Source organism: Camelus dromedarius, chromosome X, assembly GCF_036321535.1.
Source record: "Camelus dromedarius isolate mCamDro1 chromosome X, mCamDro1.pat, whole genome shotgun sequence".
NCBI classification, from domain to species: domain Eukaryota; kingdom Metazoa; phylum Chordata; class Mammalia; order Artiodactyla; family Camelidae; genus Camelus; species Camelus dromedarius.
In genome coordinates this window covers 26014437-26036046 of record NC_087472.1, presented here as the reverse complement: position 1 = coordinate 26036046, position 21610 = coordinate 26014437, and the positions used below count along the sequence as shown (strand labels likewise).

Sequence of the window (21610 nt, the reverse complement as noted above, 5' to 3'; positions counted from 1 at the left end):
CCAACCCCCAATGGCTTCTCAACATGCTGGGATTAAAATTCAAACGCTGTACTCCCATGCTCATTCATCATGCTCCAGCCTCAGACCCAGTGAGTGGGTGTATTTCTTCCTTATGTGACCTCCCTTCGTCCAAGACTGTTCTTGGACAGATGCTAAATGCTAAATGCTAAATGCTCGGATCCTTCTCATCTTTAGTGTTTTACTTCTACTGTCAGCCCCTCCAAGAGACTGTCTCCAACCACCCTATCTGAAGTAACCTTGCCCCTCCCCTCATCTGAAATCGCAATTGTTTATTTGATTATATATTTGCTGTCATTCAACATTGGCTAGAATGTGAAAAGACCCTTTTCTCTCTAGTCCACAGTGATATCCTTAGCACCTAGCACTATGGCAGATTCAAGGTGGGCCTTCAGAAATATCTGTTGATGAATGCAGCAGATAATTAATAAATAATCAGTATGTGATTACTTAAAAAGGATGAGCTGGTCTCTGCCCTTAAGGGTTTACATTCTACTGGAAAGTTGAGTAAGAAGAGGCAAAACATGCAGAAAACTTCTCTGTGCTTCCCAGTATGCATATCAGCATCCTGGGCAGGAGAAGCCAGCAGGCAGCAGAGGGGCCACATTGAGCAGCTCGAATCTCTGTAGCCCAGTGTTCTCTTTGATGGGCTTCTAGGGGCTGTTGGAAGGGAGATACCAGCAGCCTGGAAATTCCAGACAGACGGCACAAATCACAGGTAGTTGGTGTCTCCTGCAGGGTAGAGGCAGTGGGAATTTTGGCGCAGTAGTGCTCGCAGTGTGCTTGCACCAGGCTTCTGGCTTCTTCAGAGCCCGGCTTCACAGATCTCAAGAGGTCCCAGGGACTGTCCAATATTGTTTAATAAATTTCCTTTCTGCTTAAACTAGTCAGAGTAGATTCTGTAGTTGGCAACGAAGAACCCTGGCCTATCTAATAGGTTGAAGGGGAAAAAAATGGTTGAAAATCAGAATCCTGACTTGTGACTGACATTTAAACTTGAATGGGAAATGTTAACTGACATTGGAGGCATTACTTCAAAACTGAACTGTTAACACATGTAGCTATATCCAAATGATATGCTGTTTCAGGTAGAATAATTTATTTACTCATATGCCTGGGGAAAATGGTACATTTTTATGTGTTTGTAAGCACCATTAAAAAAAGCAACAACAATGAGCATTTGCTTCATTAAGTTATATGCTTTTATAATCCAGCATGATTTTTATTACAAGTATGTCAGTTACTAAGTGAAAGAGACTTAAAATATTTTAAAAAGGCAAAACTAAAGGATAATGCTTAAGATTGCAACCTGGGTGATGAAAAAAAAAAAAAAAGGAAGGGATTACCATAAAAATCAGCTTAGTGGCTAATTTTAGGATTGGGATGGGCTATGCACCCGGCTTCCGAGGTAGCTGACAAGGTTCTATTCCTTGACCTAGACAATAATAAGTTTTTACTTTATAATGCTCTATTAAGACATGCAGTTTTCTATATATTTTACAATTAAAAGTGCTTAAAAATAAGTATACCAGCTACTTAAATGTGAATTTTTTTGGAGGGGGAGGTAATTAGGTTTATTATTTATTTATTTACTTGACGGAGGAGGTACTGGAGATTGAACCCAGGACCTCGTGCATGCTAGGCATGCTCTCTACCACTGAGCTATACCCTCCCCCAGATGTGAATTATTTTAATGCATATGTCCCTTGTGTGTTTTCGTTTCAGGATACCTGAAAACTTCATTATGGATTTCATCTCTGGGAACACGTGAGTTCCTGTGTAAGTTTAACAGAGAGTTAACTTAAAATGTGTATCTCTTCCCTTACCATCAAAGTCATACAAATGAAAACAAAACACCAAATTGGCAAATACTTAAAAAATGTTATTACTAAGTGTTGGTGAAAGTACGAAGAGTTAGGTACTTATGTGTCCTGCTGGTGGAAATGTAAATGAGTACAACCTTTCTAGAAAGCCATTTTGCTTGTGTACCATGGGCCTAAAAGATATTCATACTCTTTTTTTCCCAGTAAACTCAATTCTAGGAGATTTATGTTAAAGAAATGATCAGAGGTATACGAGAAGATATATGTACAAGAATGCTCTTTGCAGCAGTTTTGTAATAGTGAAATCTTAAAAACAACATAGATGTTTAACACTCAAGAAATAGTACAGCACAAGATGACATATCATACAGCCATCAGTATGGATGGTTTTGAATGTAGGCACATAGAATAATAATGATGATGAGGATGGCCAACATTTATTAATCACTTACTATTTGCCAGGGACTACTACACCTCTTTACGTGAATTCGTGGATCCTTGCAACAACACTTTAAGGTGAATAGTATGATTTTTCTCATTTTGCAAATAAGAAGACTGAGGTTCAGAAAGGTTATGTAATTTGTCCAAGGTAACACTATAAATAAGCAGTAGAGCCAGGGCTTGAATCCAGGCCTGAATGCTCCAAATTTACATAAAGGCTGTTAATGTTAGTAATCTTTGGATGATGGGATTATAGTGATTTTTATTTTCTACTTTATATCTTCCTTTATGCTTTCAATTTTATACAATAATCACTTACCAATTATGTCATCAGAAAAAAATGGTAGCTCCTCCTAGATATTCCTGCCACACAAGGATATACTGACTTCTGTTACTAAGTCGAAGTGTCCAGGGACGAGGGCAGGACCAAGGGTCTTGGAGTGGGAAAGACTGAATAGTTCCCTTTGGCTTGGCTTCGCCTGCTCCAGGGCTAGTCCAGATTTTTCTTAAGAACACTGCCTCTAACTGGGCTGGACAAGCAGCTGCCTTGGTTTGGGTTCTTTGCTTCCATACAAGTAGAATCTTGTTGAGGAGAGGAATGGCATGTGGGCAGTGACAAAGGGCAGAAACTGCCTGCTTTTTGAATTTTCTGCTAAAGTTCCCCACTTAAAGTCCTGTGCTTCACACTGCTAGCCTCATAGCTGTGTGTTATACAGCAGGAGTTCTGACACCTCTGGTTGGCTTCTCTGCCACCTCTACCTTTATACCAGGGGTCAGGTAGCCTCCCTCTGGCTCTGCCTGGGCAGCCGCCTTGTCCAGGAGGCCTCGTGCAGCCCTAGCAAGTTGTACTTAGCTCTGCACTTTTTCCATCCATGTATCAGCGACTCCACCTTCCATCCAATCACAGCCAGTCTTTTTCCCCAAACTTGGATCTTTTGAGGGAAGGTGAGGCAAGAGAATGCAGCAACTCAGTGTGACCCCTTCTCTAGGCCTGAGAAAACTTACTCAGTACTCCTGCCTCACTACGAATGAATCAGTACATGAAAGAAAGACACTCAGGGAGTTTGCCCCCAGGTTAACTGAGAGACCTGGAAATGAAACCCAGCTCTCCTGCTTCCTGGGCCCCCTGTGCTGGCTATATTTAGCCCAGCTGCCCCGAGCCTTGTCCACCTTGTCTGAAAGCCAAAGCAGGCACAGTTTGCTCATAAACATTCCCGTGCCTGCCAGCTCACGCCAGCCAACCATTTAGATGCTGATTTTCGAATGCAAGTCTCCCCTTGCACCCAACTCCCAGGGCCTTCAGAGAATATACACCAAGGGATCAACAGCCCTAGTTTTTCCCAAGGCCAAGTGCCCTTAGCCAAATGCCAGAAAATGTAAGGCGTGTCTCTCACCGCTTCATCTTGGCAGGGCTCAGCGAATGACTCCCTCTCAGACCCACTGTTCCTGGTCACAGTTCTTTGAGTGAGTTGACCTACTTTCTTCCTTTCAGAGGGAAGACAGAAACCAATAAATATCTCCTGCGAGTACTCTTGCTTTCAGGAACATTGATTCTGACTCCTGGCCCCTAGTCCTTTCCATGCTCCATTATCACTCTGCTCTACCCGCTTCAAGCATGACCCAATCAGAATCCTGAATGTTGCTTACTGTCCCCATTTTACAGCTGTGTTTTCAGAGGCAGTATTGCCCACACATCACAGGGATGGGGACAGAGCCTTCCCCACCTTTCTTTCCCTGCTACAGCCCACATTAAGTGGCACGAGCTGGTCTGAAGTGGCTTCCGCATGCGTATCTCTTGGGAATCAGCAGGGTGTCTCTGATTTTGTGACTGGCGGCATCATGGAGTAAGAGACATCCAGCTGGAGGCCACCGACTTGATGATTTCCTACACCTTTGGTGTGGGCCTCCAAGAAGAGTCTTAGGTAGCTCAACTCTTTAGTTGCTTTGACAGGCAGATTCCTATGGACAGTGCATACAGGTGACCCTTAAATACCTACATTGAGATTTTCTGTGGCAAATAGATCATTTAAGCTGTCTTCACCCTTCCCGGTCTGCATGCCATTGCCCACTTCCTCCAGCCATCAGCTAGAATCAGCCTGGAAAATATATACTCATTTTAATGTCAGTCTGAGAAAAATTAGTTAGATGGATAAACTTGCTGAGGTTCAGAGGTAAGGTGTGGCTGGGTCATATAATGGATCCAGAGTGCCTTTGGGATTATCTGCTGGCTTTAATAAGCTGTGTTGTCTGTTCTCCATGACCACAGTGATTGAGCTTATCTTATTTAGTGCCCCATCACTGGCTGCTTTGTCTCCTTTCTTCCCAACTTGCCCCAGTGTGCAGAGCAGATTATAGATAACCGGCCTGCCTTCTAGCATCCTATCAGATTTCATTTACATTGGGTAACATGCGATTTTTAAAAAGTTCCAGGTCCTTTTCATCAGCTCCAAAATCACACTGGAGTCATGGTGGCCACAAGCGGCTGCCTCTCAGCAGCCTGCTGGGCCAGGGTTAGGGTGAGCCCGCCCTCTGGAGAGCTGAGCGGGTGGCAGGTGGTAAGACAGAGCGTGGCTGCAGACAGTAGCCAGGGAGCTCTACTTCCGGGGGACCTTTCATACTTGTGGCTGTAAAATGTCTGTCCTCCCTATCCAGTCATCTGGGTTGGTTGGGGGCAGAATGAGAATGAATTAAAGGACCTCTGTCTTCCCAGACCTGGAGAGGGGAGGGGGCATGAGGATGAACTGCAGGCAGTAGATAGAGAGGGTGATATTGCTGAGGATGTGAATGATGGAGGGGATGATAATGAAAGTTATTACCTTAACGTATGCCTCGAAGTTTTCCCGAGACTCTGGAGGGAGAAGAGCCAGATTGGCAGGGTGGAGAAAAGGGGACAGAGCTTGGAAGAAGCTTGCAGAGCCGACCCTGTCATAGCACGTGCACTCAGAAACTACAGTGTCTATGAAACCTTCTGTGATGAAGGACACTTTCTTTGTCTATACTCTTTAATATGGCAGTTATTAGCCAACTGTGGCTTTTGAACCCTTAAAATGTGGCTGGTGTGGCTGAGGAACTGAATTTTTAGTTCAGTTGTAGTTAATTTAATTGATTTAAATTTACCCAGCTGCATGGGGCTAGCATTTGTCCAATGAGGACAGCGCAGCCTGAGAGTCACAGTTGACACTGGCGCGTGGATGCAGTCTGTCACCGTGCTTCAAAGCACAGACTCTGCAGCTGGCAGCCCTGGTTTGCCACTTACTAACTCTGCAACACTGGACAGGTTACCTAACCTCTTTGAGCCCATTTTCTCGTCTGTAAGATGGAGAGCACAACAGTGCATACATCACAGAGGGCTGTTGGAAAGACTGAATGAAGTAATCCATCTAAAACTCTCTACAAAGTGCCGGGCTTGGTGAGGCTCTCAGTAAATGGTTGCTGTCAGGCTGTTTTGATGTTAAGATGTTATGCTGTTTAGTTCTTTCTTATTTTCCTGTGCTTTGGCCCTAGTCACTGAGCATCAATAAATCAAACTGACTTGCTAAGTGCCTGGAGGTGTGAGTTTAATGACATTTGCCCTTATTGACTCCCTTGAGCTCCATAGCAAAGGATCTGTTATTTGATTTTGTAACTTTATTGTGTCTGAGCCCTGAATGAAATGAGATTTTTTAATGAAAGAAAAGATGAAATAGTCAAGGTCAGAATAATAACATGAAAAATCACATGCCCCACATTTCCAACTTCCTGTTCATTGAATAGGCATTTACTGAATCTTTACTGAGAGACTAGTGATTACAAGCACAGACTTTGGAGCTAGACTGCCTGGGCTTGTATCTGTTACTTACTAGCTGTGTGACCTTGGGTAAGTAACCTAACCTCTCTGTCTCTATTTCCTTATTTGTCAGCTGGGCATAATAATAGTACCTGCCTCATAGGGTCATAAAGTTTAAACGAATCAGTACATGTAAAGCACTTATAGAATTACTTAGCACTTATAAGCACTTGATAAGTATTGGCTGATGTGATTACTGTATGTTAGGCACTATATTAGGTGCTGGGAAAAGGAAGAGAGGTAAGTACCATCCCCGCCCTCATTAAGCTTATAGGCTAGTGGAAGGAGAGAGCTACATGAACATAGAAATGCAATAAGGTATTATAGACACTAAAGGTGGAAGCATACTCAGAATACTGAGGAGACACCAAGAGAGAAGAGATCAAGTTGGCTTGGTTGGAGAGCAATCTGGAAACTTGTCATAGAGCTGGAGAACAGGTAGTAATGGGGTGCACAGCAGGTACGTGTTGACAGACATAAACGAGGATGATGAGTCCAAAGAACTAAAGGCAATTGATAAATTGGATGCCTAGGATATAAGGGAGAGAGAGTTAGTGGAACATACGGTTGAAAAGGTCAGTAGGAAGCAGGTGCTGAAAGACCTTATATGTTAAGTTTAAGAATTTGTACTTTATCTTGAACAATGGGAAACCATCAAAAGGTTTTAAGTAGTGAGGTACCATGATCAAGGCATTTTAGGCAGCATTGTTGGGGGACAAGACTGGAGACAGAGATACCAGCTAAGAGTCAATTGTAGTAATCTAGGCATGAGATGATGAGATTGATGACCTAAAGAAACTATTATGGGGACGGAAGGGTGGGGAACTGTACTGGAGATGTTACGAAGAGATCCAGTCACCTGATGAATAAATGACAGAGAATAGAGAAGGAGGACCAATTGTGGAGAAGTCTGTGGAGTCATTTTGGGACATACTGGGTTTATGTAAGGCATTTGATAGTGGTTCTGGAACTCGTGGAAGAAAGAGATTAGGACTAGAGATACAAATGTGGGAGACATTGGAACTCTGCACCAGCCCCCCTTTTTTTCTCATTCTCTGCTTTCTTCCTAAGTTGTCTATTCCCAAGGCTTTAAATACTGTATCTATGTTGATGAATTCAATTTCTAAACTTCTGTCTCTAGCCCTGAATACCTCACTGAGGTCTATCTGGACTTCCACAACCAGCCATCTATTTAAGATCTCCAGTTAGTTGACTTAATATTCTTCTCGAATGTAACATGTCCAAAACTCAGTTCTTGAAGCAATCCCCATCCCAACTTGCTCTTCCCCTTGTCTTTCAGTCTCAGTGAGTGGCACCCACTGTCTGTCTAATTGCTTAAGCCAAAAATCTAGGGATCAAACACTCTGATTGTTCCTTCAAGTTGCCTTTGTCAGGATTCCTTCCTCTGCTCATCTCCATAGAATCTCATTTTACTCTTCAAGCTCTCCTTGAAGTGGTCCTAAGACCATACACTCCCCACGGCTTCAACAACCTCCATCCATATCCTGACTCATAATTCAACAAAGATTCATTGAGTACTTACTAGGTACTGTCCTGGACGCTAGAGATACAGCAGGAACAAGACAAATAGAGTTGTCACTCTTGTGGAGCTTACATTCAAGTGGTGGGGAAGACATATAATACACAAGCAAACTGGTAAGTGAAACATAATTTCAGATGACAAGAAGTGCTAGGGAGAAAAAGAAAATGGTGATGTGATGAGACTAGGGTTGGGGCCTGCTTAGTTGGGATGGTCAGGGAAGGCATCTCTGAGTAGGTGACACTGGAGCTGAGATATGGTTGATGAAAGGACAACTTAGGCACATACAGAGACCCTCAAGAGGGGACAGATTATAGCTGAGAGCAGAGCAAACAAGGAGGGCAGAATGGGATAAGGTCAGAGACTTGGGAAAGGGCTCTGTCTTACTAGGTTAAAGTAAAGAGCTTAGATGTTATACAAAGTGTATTTGGAAGTCCTTGGAGGGCTTTGAAACAGGGAGATTGGTATGATATGATTTATATATTTAAAAGTTGGCTCTGGCTGTCACGTGGAGAATGGCTTCTGCAAGCAGGGAAACCATGGAGGAGACCGTTGCAGTGATTTAGGGAGAGACGAGAGTGGCTGGGATTACAGTGGAGGCCGAGGACATGGAGAGAAGTTGAGAGAGATGAATTTGTTTATTGGAGATAGGACTGGTGGAATTTGCTGGCTGAGGGATGGGAGATGAAGTAGAGGAAAGACTTAGAGGTCCTAGCACATTCCCTAGTAAGTGCTCACTGAATATTTGTTGAATGAATGAGTCAAGATTTGGATGGAGGTTTTTGAAGCTGTGGGAAATATATGATCTTAGGATCACTTCAAGGAAAGCCTGAAGAGTAAAATGAGATTCTAAAGGGATGTGCAGAGGAAGGAGTGCTTACAAAAGCAACTTGAAGGAACAACTAGGGTGGTAGGAGGAGAAACAGTGAAGTGTGATATTACAGAAGGCAGCCCCACTTCCCTCTCCAGAAGTAACCAATGCTAACAGATGGGTGGGTAGCCTTCCAAATCATCTTTGTATATTTACATACATTCGCAAATGTTTATATTACATGCATATGTAGTTTGGTTTTTATGTAAATGAGCTCGTAGTACATGCATTGTTCTATCACTTGCTTTTTAAAAACATAACAGCTTTATTGAGCTATAATTCACATACTATACAATTTGCACAGTAAAAGTGTATAATCAAGTATTTTTTAGTATATTCACAGATGTGTGCAACCACCACCATAGTCAGTTTTTAGAACATTTTCGTCACCTCAAAAAGAAATCCTGTATTCTTTAGCTATCACCCCCTTATCCCCACTTCCCGCCCCAAACCCTAAGCAACCCCTAATCTCCTTTCTGTCCCTACAGATTTGCCCATTCTGGACATTCACAGAAATGGAAGCACACGACATGTGGTCTTTTGTGACTGGCTTGTTTCTCTTAGCACATGTTTTTGAGGTTCATCTATGTTGTAGCATGAATCAGAACTTCCTCCTTTTTGTTGCTGAATAATATTCAATTGTACATACAGACCACATTTTCTTTAGCTGTTCATCAGTTGGTGGACACTGGGTTGTTTCCACTTTTTTGGCTTTTATGAATAATATTGTTATGAACATTCAGTGACAGGGATTTTTGTGTGGATATATATTTTCATGTCTCTTGAGTGTATACCTAAGAGTGGAGTCACTGGGTAATACAGTAGCTCTATGTTTGACATTTTGAGGTCCTGCCACACTGTTTTCCAAAGTGGCTGCACCATTTTACATTCCCTCCTGCAGCCTATGAGGGTTTCAGTTTCTCCACAACCTTTCTGGTGCTTGTTAGAATCTATCTTTTTGATGATTGCCATACTCAGGGGTGTGCTATCACTTGCTTTTTAATTTAAGATGCCTTCAGTATTTTCCCATATCAGCACATATAGATTTCTTGCATCTATAACTGCTATGTACTGTTCCACAGTGACCATGCTTTTTAAGGTGATCCTGTCTGTACCATTGTGTTCTTTCCTCCCCCAGGGCTCCGCAGCCAGGACATAGAAACAGCACTGGTGGGTGATTGCATTGATCCAGATTTGGAAGTTGTGTGGCAGGTAAGGCAGAAGGAGATGGTGGGACTGGTGTTGACGGTAATGGTAAGAGAGTGCTAGTGAGTTATCCACCTTGGTGCATATCATTCCTGTGTAAGTGACAGCGACAAGGACCTGGAGTGGATGATATAGCATAGTGGCTGGAACCTTCAAAGTAGGGGTTTTGCATGACAGTGAAAAGATGGTTTTTTGCTTTGTTTTGCATTTACTCATTTCCTTTGTTGAGTTTTTCTTTCCTTTTTTAAGACTACATCATTCATTGCTTTGCTTTCTTAAACAGATGATTCAGAGCATAATATAACCTTGTTCTGTGACTCAGAGTGGCCATAATGACCATCTGCTTTTGCTCTGGACCTGTGGGGCATGTAGGAATATGTCATTCTCTATTAAATGGGTCCCAGATTTCTGTGCTTCTAAAATTCTATGTCATTTAGTTTCCTGCTTTACCCTTTTTGGCATCAGAGGCTGAGATCAGTGTATTCTAGATTCTTCTAACATACAGTTGTTTGACCAAGAGATGATCCCATGCATCTCCTGTGAAGTTCATGTGTCTTATGATAGCAATTTGAAATGCTGTTTAGATGATTTTTTTTTCTTCTAGGTTTGTGGCTATATTATGGCAGAGGTTATGATAAATCTGATCTCCAGAGAAGTGTTGGTGATTCTTTAATTTGATATAAGTTATTTTTGGTAAGCTAGTTTTCTAGCATTGAAGAATTTAATGAATAAGTTTATATTTACCTTATCCACACTCTTTTTAATGGTAGAGACTTGCTCTGTGTAATACAAGTAGCCACTAGCTACGTGTGCTACATGCTTTTTAAATTTAAATATAAATTAATTGAGTAAATCAAATTAAAAGTTCAGTTCCTCAGTAGTACTAGCCACATTTCAAGTTCTCAGTAGTCACATGTTGCTAGTGGCTACCATATTGGAGAGTGCAGATACAGAACATTTCCATCATCACAGAAAGTTCTATTTTTTAGCAGTGGTCTAGAGTTTGAGTCAGTCTCCTTTCAGGTTTTACCTTCCCAGACTGGAGTCTCATGTCTTTGGCATGTCTTTCTGCAGCAGCCATGTTCCTCCTATTCTGTAATATCTCACGACCTCCCCGCTGATCATGTCACTTGCCCTCTGTCAGTGTATTAGTTCCTGTTGCTGCTATAAGAAATTACCACAAACTTCATGGCTTAAAACAACACAAATTTATTATCTTACAGTTCTAGAGATCAGAAGTCTAAAATCAGCCATTTTCCAGCTTCCAGAAGCCACTTGCATTCCTTGGTTCATGGCCCCTTCTTCCATCTTCAAAGCCAGCACATAGCATCTTCAAATCTCTCTCACTGTCTGACCTCGGCTTCACATTGCCTTCTGTAATTATGACCCTCCTGTGTCTCTTATATGGACTCTGTAATTAGATTAGGTCTGCCTGGATAATCCAGGCTGCTATCCCATCTTAACATCCTTAACTTAATCACACCTGCAAAGTCCCTTTTACCATGTAAGATAACATATTCACAGATCCCAAGGATTAGGACATGGGCATCTTTGGGGATCACGATTCAGCCTACTGTAGCAAGCAGTCTTCTCCAGTGGCATCTTGTTTTCCTTGAGGACCAGGGCTGCACAGAGTACATCACTTACTGATGTGCCAAGGTTTAGGCAAAGGAAGAATAATATTTTAAAATCTTATTTTCTGCCTCCATCCTGTCTGAAAATACTGAATTTTGGTTTTTCTGACTCCTCAAATATGATCTGTGAGTACAGTGACATAGGCAAGACAGATCCACAGCTGACTCAGCATCCTATCAGAGTGTTTGCCCCACTGTAACACAGTTACTCTTTCAGGACTCATCTCTCCAACCTTTCTTCTCAAAAACCAAAAACCACACACATACACAAACAAACCCTCCAAACTGGGAGCTTGTTACATTAACCACAGCAAAACCTCCTGAGCTTCTCTTTGCCAAGAAAAGGGTGACAGATGAGTCATTCCTAGTAGAAGCTGCAGCAGAAACCACTGCAAAATTGGTCTTCTACTTCCAGTCTGGACAAGATAGCATAGACTCATTTCTCCCTGCTCCTCCCAGCTAAGTATAATGATAAATCCTAGAAATAATTCAAAGGGCAACCAAAGGAGAATTCTGTAAGATGTAAAGAGGAACACAGAATGGTTAGGAATTCCAGGACCGGAGGAACACCATGGTAGCCAGCAGAAAAAGGGGACCCAGGCCCAACATTTCCCAACCCCCACTAAGCAACAGACAGTGACTCGGGTAGTCTGCTGCTTTCTCTGGATTGAATGGGAGTTCTGCTGACAACACCAGGTGGACATGGCAACTCCAGCAAAGGGAATCTAGCAGGGAGCCCCACTGACAGTGAGCAGTCAGGGAAAGTGCTTTCCTTTCCCACCAGGCCAGAGACTGCCCTATGCCACCAAAAGATACTGTGCGACCAAAGCGCCATCAAGGGGAAATCCCACCACAGCAAGTAGTCTGGCTTAGAAAGCCTTTGTCCCCATGGTCTTGAGGATCTCCTTTTCCCATAAGAGATACCAGGAGGGCATATAGCACTGGCAAGTGGGGGTGCCGCCAGAATAAGCAAAGCCAGAGATGGTTTGTTGTTTCTACAGACTAGAGACTCACTTCCTCTACCCAGATGCATCAGGCAACCCAGCCTAGTGAGGCACCTTCTGCTCCCCCAGGCAGCACCAGCAGGGACCAGTGGGGGCCCCATCAGTACCGCATTAACCAAGCAGACCAAAATAGCACCACAGAGGCTCTGAAAAGTAAATCATCATTGAAATCACAGCCTGTAAAAATTGGCCAGGACCTATGTGCTAAACCTAAACAGTGACTGCCTGCTGAAATAGAAGATTTAAATGGTCTCCTAACATAGTAGCCAAAATGTCCAGAATACAATAAAAAATCACCCATCATACCAAGAAGCAGAAAATCACAGCCTGATTGAGAAAGGACAGTCAGCTGACATCAGTACCAAGATGAATCAGATGTTAGAATTATCTGACAAGGAGTTTAGTGCAGCATCACAAAAATGCTTCAATAAGCAATTGCAAAGTCTCTTGAAACAAATGAAAAAAAAAAAGAAAAATCTAAGCAAAGAAATAACAAGTTATAAAAAAGAACCAAACAAATTACAGAACTGAAAAATACAATAACAGAAATTAAAAACTTGCTGGATAGGCTCAATAGGATAGTAAAGATGACAGAGGATAGAATCAGTGAGCTTGAGGATAAACCAATAGAATTTACTCAGTCTAAACAACAGAGAGAAGATAGACTAGGGAAAAAAATAGAGCCTCAGAAACCTGTGGGAAATAACAAAAGATCCAACAGTCATATCAGAATCCCAGGAGGATACCCAAACCAGACAAAGACAGTAGAAAAAAGAGAAAACTATAGACAATTATCTCTTATGAACTTAGAAAGATCTTCAACCAAACAGTAGCAAAACAAATCCAAGGATATATGAAAGAATTATACACCCTGACCAAGTGGGATTTATTCAAGGTATGTAAGCCTGGTTCAATATTTTAAAAATCAGTGTAGTCCACCACGTGAACAGACTAAACAAAAATCATATCAACTGGCACAAAAACACACATTTGATAATATTCATCATTTATCCATGATAAAAACTCTCAGTACACTAGGAATAGAGAGGAAATTCCTTAACTTGATAAAGAACATCTACAAAACCATACAGCTAACATTATACTTAATAGTGAAAACTGAATGCCTTCCCTCTTAAGATTGGGACAAGGCAAGCATGTCTGCTCTTATTTCTTCGATTCAACATTGTACTGGAAGTTCTTGACAGCGTAACAGTAAAAAATACATCATTTATAGTTGCTCCAAAGAAAATGAAGTATCAGGTGTACAGGATCTATATGTTGAAAATGACAAAACCCTGATGAAAGAACTCAAAGAAGACATTAGTAATTTGAGAGACTTACTGTGTTCATGGATTGGAAGACTCAACATATTAAAGATGTCAGTTCTCTCAAATTGATTTATAGGTTAATGAAATCTCTATCAAAACCCCAGCACGGATTCTTATAGAAAGACTTATTATAAAATTATATGGAAAGGCAAAGGACCTAGAGTCCTTTTACCTAAACATCACATCGTATACAGAAAATAACTTGAAATGGATCACAGACTTAAAGTGTAAAACTATAAAACTTGTGGGGAAAAAAAGCCACAGGAAAAAAAATCGTCATAGCTTAGAACTCAGCAAAGAGTTCTTAGGCTTGACACCATAAGCATGGTCCATAAAAGGAAAAACTATTGATTAGATTTCATCAAAATTGCAAAGTTTTGTTCTATGAAAAATCCTATTAAGATGAGCTACAGACCAGAGAAGATACTTGCAAACTGAGTATCTAACAGAGGATTTGTATCTAGAATATATAAAGCACTCTCAAAACTCAAACTCTCAAAAAGAAAATGGGCAAAAGATATGAACAGACATTTCACTAAAGAGGATATACAGATGGCAAATAACACATAAAGAGATGTTCAACACCATTAGTCATTAGGAAAATGCAAATCAAAAAAACACAGTGAGGTATTACTACACATCTATCAGAATAGCTAAAATACGAAATAGTGACACCAAATGCTGACAAGGATCCCAAGAAACTGGATCACTCATACATGTGTTCTTCAACAGATTAGTGATTAAATAAACTGTAGGATATAATGTGCCATGGAATACTACTCAGCAATAAAAAACTTTGTGCAATAACTTGAATGAATCTCCTGGGAATCTTGCTGAGTGAGAAAAGGCCAGGCTTAAAAGGTTACATGGTGTATGATTTATTTTATTTTATTTTTATTGAAGTATAGTTGATTTACAATATTGTGTGTTTCAGGTGTACAGCAAAGTGATTCAGTTATACATATGTATGTATATATCTATATTCTTTTCTTTATTCTTTCCCATTATAGGTTATTACAAGATATTGCATATAGTTCCCTGTGCTGTGCAGTAAATCCTTGTTTACTTTATTTATGGTAGTGTGCAGTTAATCCCATATTCTCAGTTTTTCCTTGCCCCCCTTCCCCTTTGGTAACCATAAGTTTGTTTCCTATGTGCGTGAGTCTTTATGTTTTGTAAATAAGTTCCTTTGTATCATGTTTTAGATTCTACATTAAGTGATGTCATATGATAATTGTCTTTCTCTGTCTGACTGACTTCACTTAGTATGATGATCTCTAGGTCCATCCATGTTGCTGCAAATGGCATTATTTCATTCTTTTTTATGTCTGTGTAATATTCTGTTGTATATATATTGTATGATTATATAAGACTATTGAAATGACAAAACACAGAGATGGAGAATAGGTTAGCGGGTGCCAGGGGCTAGGGAATCTGGTGGATAGAAGGTGAGTGTGGCTGCAGGGGGAGCAGGAAGGATGGTTGTGGTGATAGTACAGTTCTGATTGTGTTGGTGGATACCTCAACCTACATGATAAAATTGTGATAAAATTGCATACAACTCAATATACAGGCACATACAAACAAATGATTACAAGTAAAGCTGGGAAAATCTGGACAAGATCAATGGTTTGTAGCAGTGTCAATACCTTGGTTGTGATATTATACTACAGTTTTGCAATATGTTACCACTTTGGGAAACTGAGTGAAGAGTACGTGCTATCTCACGTTGCTTACAATTGCATGTGACTCTACAATGACCTCAAAAATAAAAAGTTTAATTTAAAAAAAGACAAAAAATTGGGGCCTTGAACATTTTGCCAGAAGCTGGACTAAGGAGTCTGGCTAATATGTGGGCATGAAATTAGTTGGCCATCTGACTAGCAGACTGGATAGTTACAAAGACCAGTGACTTCCCCAGCTTGAGTATGCCGCCCCTTCAGGAGCCTCTCGTAATCCAGAGAGGCATTGTTTACCTTCTGGAAATTCTTATTAGCCAAGTTTAATTAAAAATCACTTTCATGAAAAAAGCAAGCATTTGCTTCGTATCAGAGGGCAGCACTAGGAAATCAAAATAGGGTATCTCAACCTGTCCCCTCCCCAGCCCTTCTGAAATAGGAATCACTGGCCTGATCATTGTCCATGGAGTCACCACGTGAGGCCTGAATGGACTTGTTAACTTTGCATGGTGAACAGACACCACCCCTAATCCTAGCCAGTCAGCTGGCTCTGACCACAAGAGAACCTATGAGGGGGAACCAGAGACTATGGATGATTGGCCACAAACCCCAGTCCTTTGATTGGCCAAAACCTCCAAACATATGCTCCACCTTCTTCTTAGATTCAACACCTTCTTTAGGAGGCGCTCAGAGGGTTTTCATGATCTCTTCGTAAAAGCCCTTTTCATGCCTGTTCTCCAGACCTGGAGCATCTTGAACTTACTTGATTTTTATAGAGGGGAAACTTGACTTCACAGAGGACTGAAAAAACAATAGGAACAGTACATTTTCTCTTAATATTAGCTTTAAGTTAGTATGTAGAAAAATTGACTTTATTGTTATGCAGTTCTGTGAATTTTAACACAAGTATAGATTCATGTAACGACCTCTACAATGAAGATACAGAATAGTTCCTTCATCCCCCAAAACTCCCTAATTCTGTCCCTTTGTCATTACTTACACCCCACCCCCAAACCCTGGCAACCACTGATGTGTTCTCCATCACTGCAGTTGTGTCTTTTTGAGAAAGTCATATAAATGGACTTGTACAGTAGGTAATATTGAAACCAGCTTCTCTCAGCATAATGCCTTTAAGGTTCATCACATTGTTGCATCTATCAATAATTCATTTAAGCACCTTTTTTACTTAAGAATTATTCCCCAATTCTATTCAGGTTAGTTCTCTAGGAAGGCTTTGTAATAGTATAGCAACAGTATAATCTATGTGCAATGAAACCACCTTTGGTCAAATGACTGACAATTAACATTTCTCTTAGCCAATTCTTAATCTGTTTCTTTTGATGAAAAAAAGTGGAGAAGCAAGAAGTAATTTCTACACAAGCATTGTAGAGTTCTACAGTGAGAAAGCAGCATCTCTGACTGCCTGAACTATTCTGGAATTACCTCTCTCACCACTTGGGAAACCTACCAGGACACCAGTGGCCAGTGGACTTCTAGACATATGCTTCTTGCCCAAGAGCCTCCATGTGGTTCTAGAACCAGTCCCACACAAAGGAATGAGTACAGTTGCCTAGGAGGTAATGTTTTAAGGAGTTTTCTTAAACTGCTTTCCTGAGTACCCCAAAATCATGTCAGAAATTTCTACCATTTGAATCACTCATTTAGGCTAAGGAATTCCAGAAGACCTCTCCAAGAATGCAAACATGGTCACTTATGAGGGTATCCCATTGTGAAGTTGGGCCCTGAGGAACTGGAGCAAAAAACCTGATTTAAATTGTGGGACAGGTCCAGAGTGGTGCTCAGTGCTAAGGACTGGGAACCCCAGCTTAAATTAGAGGTGGGGTCAGGGAATGACCCTACAAGGCTGAGTGGCAGTAAGAGATACTGGAACCCAGGGAGGTGGGCTGAAAAGTTGGGGGGGGGTGTCAAAAGAGGAATTGGGACATGCTAAGAACAAAAGTTGCCTATTTCATAAATATACCTGGATCGTGCCCTGGTGGGCCCCACTTTTTAGGTGGAGAGCTAGCTGCCTTGTTTGCTTTTGTCTTACCTACCTACTGAGTCAACACTAAGTAACAGCTCTGAAACCCAGTTCAATAGAAGAGTGTTTATGAATCCAGTGTGCTTAGCCTGAGCTGAGGAGAAGGGCACCCTCTGACTGTAGGGGAGCTTTCTATTTTATTCAGTTTCCCCTTCTTTTGTGTTTATAGCCTTTTCTCCTTCTCCCCACAGGCAGGCCACTGTGGAAGTCATACTTGTGAAAGGAACTCAGCTGCCAAGTAGTGAAGACTTCAGGTGGAGGATGAATTGAGTCAGTTCCTGTAAGGGAGGGGATTCGGTCTCGGGGGGCTGAACTTCTCTTGGAACTGAGGGCAATAGGACAAGCCTTGCATGTGGCATTTAAAAAGTGAGCTCCCTCCTGCCCGGGGTCAAACAGGACCTCCGTCTTGTTCACCAGTGTTATTTTATAGCCTCCCCTCAACCCCCAGACATGTACAACTAGTGAAGTAATGGTCGGTGTGCCTGCCAGGAACACAGCTAATTTCTGTTAATTAGCCATAGGCCAGAAATTAGTAAATTAGTAGATTGTGCTTGAGTTGAACATTTTCAATCTAATGGTTCATGAAACAGACTGCTGCTTATTTTATTTAGGTATAAGTGACTCTTAGTGCGTCAAAAGGATGTTTAAAACAGCAAAGGAATAATCAAAAGTACAATTTAGCATCTCAGTTCAGAAACAGATTCAAAGTGTATAATGACAGCAGCCCTTGTTGAAATCAGTGCAGTAACAGATTGACAGTGGAAGCACCGGAACAGCACAGTGTCATTCCTGATGGGTTCCAGCCGTGACACCTGGACTCCAAGCAGGTGTCCTGTGGTGTGGCCCAGGAAACGGAAGAACTGAGCATTCTGATAGTCCAGACCTTGGCAAAGTAATAGTCGCAGAGGAAGTGCTTTTTGAGAAAGAGCAGAAGTGAAGTGCACCTAGGAAGCTAGTTCGGTGTTTGAGACCTAAAGGCAAATGGGAAAGAAATGCATCTTTAGAGCCAGTGCAGTCAGAGCCTTTCATGTCAAGGCACGAACATTTTCAACCAGGGCAGCAACCTCCCCTGCATTTTTGTTCACCTGATTTTCCATTTCAGTTCTCATTCTCTTTACCCAGCCCAGCTGTGGGACTGCATGCTAGTTATCTCACGGTGGTGATACCATCTGCTGAAAAGGCTGGCAGCCGAGCCATCCCCATCTTTTTCGCCTCTACCTGCCCTGGTCCAGAAAAGAGAAGGCAGTGTGCTTCCCCCATGCCCTGCTCAGGGGCTGACTCTGCTTCACAGATTGAAGCAGAAACTGAGAACTTGGCCAGTTCTCCAAGCCAGAGCCTTTGCCTGTGGTGTTCAGTACTGAAGTTTGGGGACTCAGCCTATGTCTACACATGGCCTGGGTTGGGTGGGCCAGGTGACATGGTCAATCTAATGAAAGAAGTTGACTAAACTACTGTCATATGCAGTTCCAGGCATGTGTGATTCATGGTCTTGGGTCGGATATAAGTGAACAAGTCAATTTCTTGGCCACTGCTTTTACCTCTATACCTGGGCACAAATGAAAGCCATTTGGTCACCAGAGGGTGAAGGTGTAGATGATGTTGACTGATTCCATCCTCAACCCTGGAAAAAGAGCTGAAAGGATATGGTTTACACATAAATTAGCTGTACCATCTTTCTGTAGAAACAACGGCATGATCTTTCTTCACAATCGTACTTGTATTAAAGTATTTTTAAACTTCAGAATAGGAATGAGGAACCTAGGCTGACACTGGTGAATTGTTCCCAGCTGGCTGGCTATATGGAAGAGAGTGGGCAGGGCACACTGTCCCTAGTCCAGTTTCCCCCAGTGAAGTTCTGAAGTTTGCATAAGAATAGTTGAGGATGATAGTTAAACACCTTTTCTTTTATGTATATTAAAATCTTGATGCTTTTGACAACTGTGAGGGATGTTATGAAGAGAGGAAACTATTTACTGTCTCCTCAAAAGTTAGCAGGGACAGGGAGTGAATCTTGATTTGACCAGAGAAAAAAGGTGGTTGGAATTTTCCACTTTTGAACCGTTGATTTGATCTCAAGGGAACACAGCCTTACAGTTGTACAGCTGGGCACTGACATTAATAGCAAGAAGTCAATCACATTTTTACCCTTTGACTCTGATTTTTTTTGCTTACCATATTTTGTTATGATCCGGGTTCCTTGGATATTTTTCCTGTTATCATGAGCTTGAAAAGAATGTGGTAAGCTTCCACCCATTTGTATTAATGTAGGAGAGCATTAAGACAGCTACAAGACAAGCATAGATAAGCCAGAAGTCAAAGTGTGAAAGTCAGAGTGTTCCAACCAAAGGAGCTGAAGAAACAACGGAGGCCCAGAGAGGGAAGGTGGCAGCTCTCAGATTCCCATTCCTGTCCTCTTTCCAGAATATGGTACATGACTTTACTGCCACATACTCTCCTTTCTAATTATGATTTGTGAAGGTTATTGGTTGGTATTCCTGGGGCATGAAACCAATTAGGTAGGTGTTTAAGAATGGACCCAGAGCCATACAGTGGTAGGGAAAGCTAGACCCAAACTAAAGACTCACGTTGAACGAGCAGATCTGGAGTTGACACTCGCTTGCATTGTTAAGTGTTGGCGTTCTCCTGGGTTCTGCCCTTTGCCCTCTTTTCCTCTGGTAACAGTAGCTCCGTGGTCAGGGTTGGTCAGGCAAATATAAGACTAACTCTGAACTGAAAAGGTACAACTGCAGTTCTTATGATTTCCGGCCTGTCTCAGAGGGTAATGGATCGTTTCTTCAGTTCAACACCAACCTTTTCACCAGTCCATCTCTTAATTTTTTGCACTTCCCTTCTACCCTGCCACACCTGTAACCACAACCAAACCTCTATTTTGTTTTAATAAAAACAAACAAAAATCTTTTCAACCTGTGTTCCCCCTCAGGTATTCCCTTGTCATCCAAGCCTCTTGAAAGAATGGTCCATACCTGATCTAAAGCCTTCGTTTTCATTCACCCCAATGCCAAACTCAGTGGACACCTTTTAGTCTTTATTTTAAGGGATCTTGCTTTGCAGTGTTTAACACTGTTCAACCATTCACCTGCTCGAAACTCTCTCTTCCCTGGCTTTTTTTTCTCCTGATTATCCTACTCCTCTGTTCCTCAAGGATCTTATTTGATGGTAGTTATATTTGGGGTTAACACGTAGTTTAAATCTTCTTTACTGCAATATTTCCCAACCTAGGATCTCTCAGGAAGAAATGGTAAAGCCTCAGGATGCAGCCAAAATGACCAGAGATGGATATTTAACTGAAGGTGGACACCTTCTCTGCAGGAGTCCCCTCTCCCAGGAATGCAATGAGATGGAGAAAGCTGACTGCAGGAAATCAGGCAAGGAGGTCAAGTTGATTCAGAGGCTGATGCTAGTGTTGGCTGTATGTGAGTGGACAAGTGACTAGAAGACATTACCAGGCAGAGGGGAGGGGGTGGGAAATAAAGGCAGCACTCCCAGAGAAACAAGGAAGAGATCGAGAGCCAGAGAGAGGTGTGGATTAGCAGACAGAGGAGGGAGGAGAGGGGAAGAGTTGTGAGTGGAATAAGAGGGAGAGAGGGGAGTGATGAGAGTGGGCCCAGGAGATGGCACCCAGATAACGTGAATTTCAGTGAGGTGCCGCTGTGCATCCTGCAGGAAATTTCAGTGTGATTCCCCTGTATCCTTGTAATAACCCTCTCTATTTCCTTATTTTAGTTGTTTCTTACAACCTTTACCCTAAGGTAACTATTCTTCTACCAACTCCTCAAACTCATCCTGAATGATTTCATCCACTTTTTTTTTCCAGTTTAAAGTATTTTTCTTCAGTGTAATACTTGCATATAGTTTAAAAAAAAGAAAGAGTACCAAAGGCTTAGAATGATAAGCAGAAGTCTCTATGCCCACCCCTTTCCTGCTTCCCAGAAGCAATCACTCTTTGAAGTGTTCCCTATGGTATTTACCTCCATCATTTAAAAGAATATGATTATCTTGCTATTTCTTTTTTTATTGTGGTAAAATATACATCACACAAAATTGACCATTTTAACCAGTTTTAAGTGTACAGTGGCATTAAGTTCATTCAAATTGTTGTACAATTATCACCACTATCCATCTACAGAATTCTTCCATCATCTCACACTGAAGTTCTATATCCATTAAACAATAACTTC

At 41.7% G+C, this 21610-nt stretch overlaps 1 long non-coding RNA gene across 1 annotated transcript in view; it reads left to right on the top strand.

Annotated features, from left to right (window-relative positions):
- LOC135320138 (uncharacterized) overlaps positions 1-21341 on the top strand; it is a 43085-nt gene extending 21744 nt beyond the window's left edge. Inside the window, exons 3-7 of the long non-coding RNA XR_010379361.1 lie at positions 1744-1797; positions 9658-9731; positions 16722-16947; positions 17603-17691; positions 20652-21341. This is a non-coding gene — a long non-coding RNA (uncharacterized LOC135320138). The remainder of the gene's footprint in view (positions 1-1743; positions 1798-9657; positions 9732-16721; positions 16948-17602; positions 17692-20651) is intronic.
- The last annotated feature ends 269 nt before the right edge of the window (positions 21342-21610 follow it).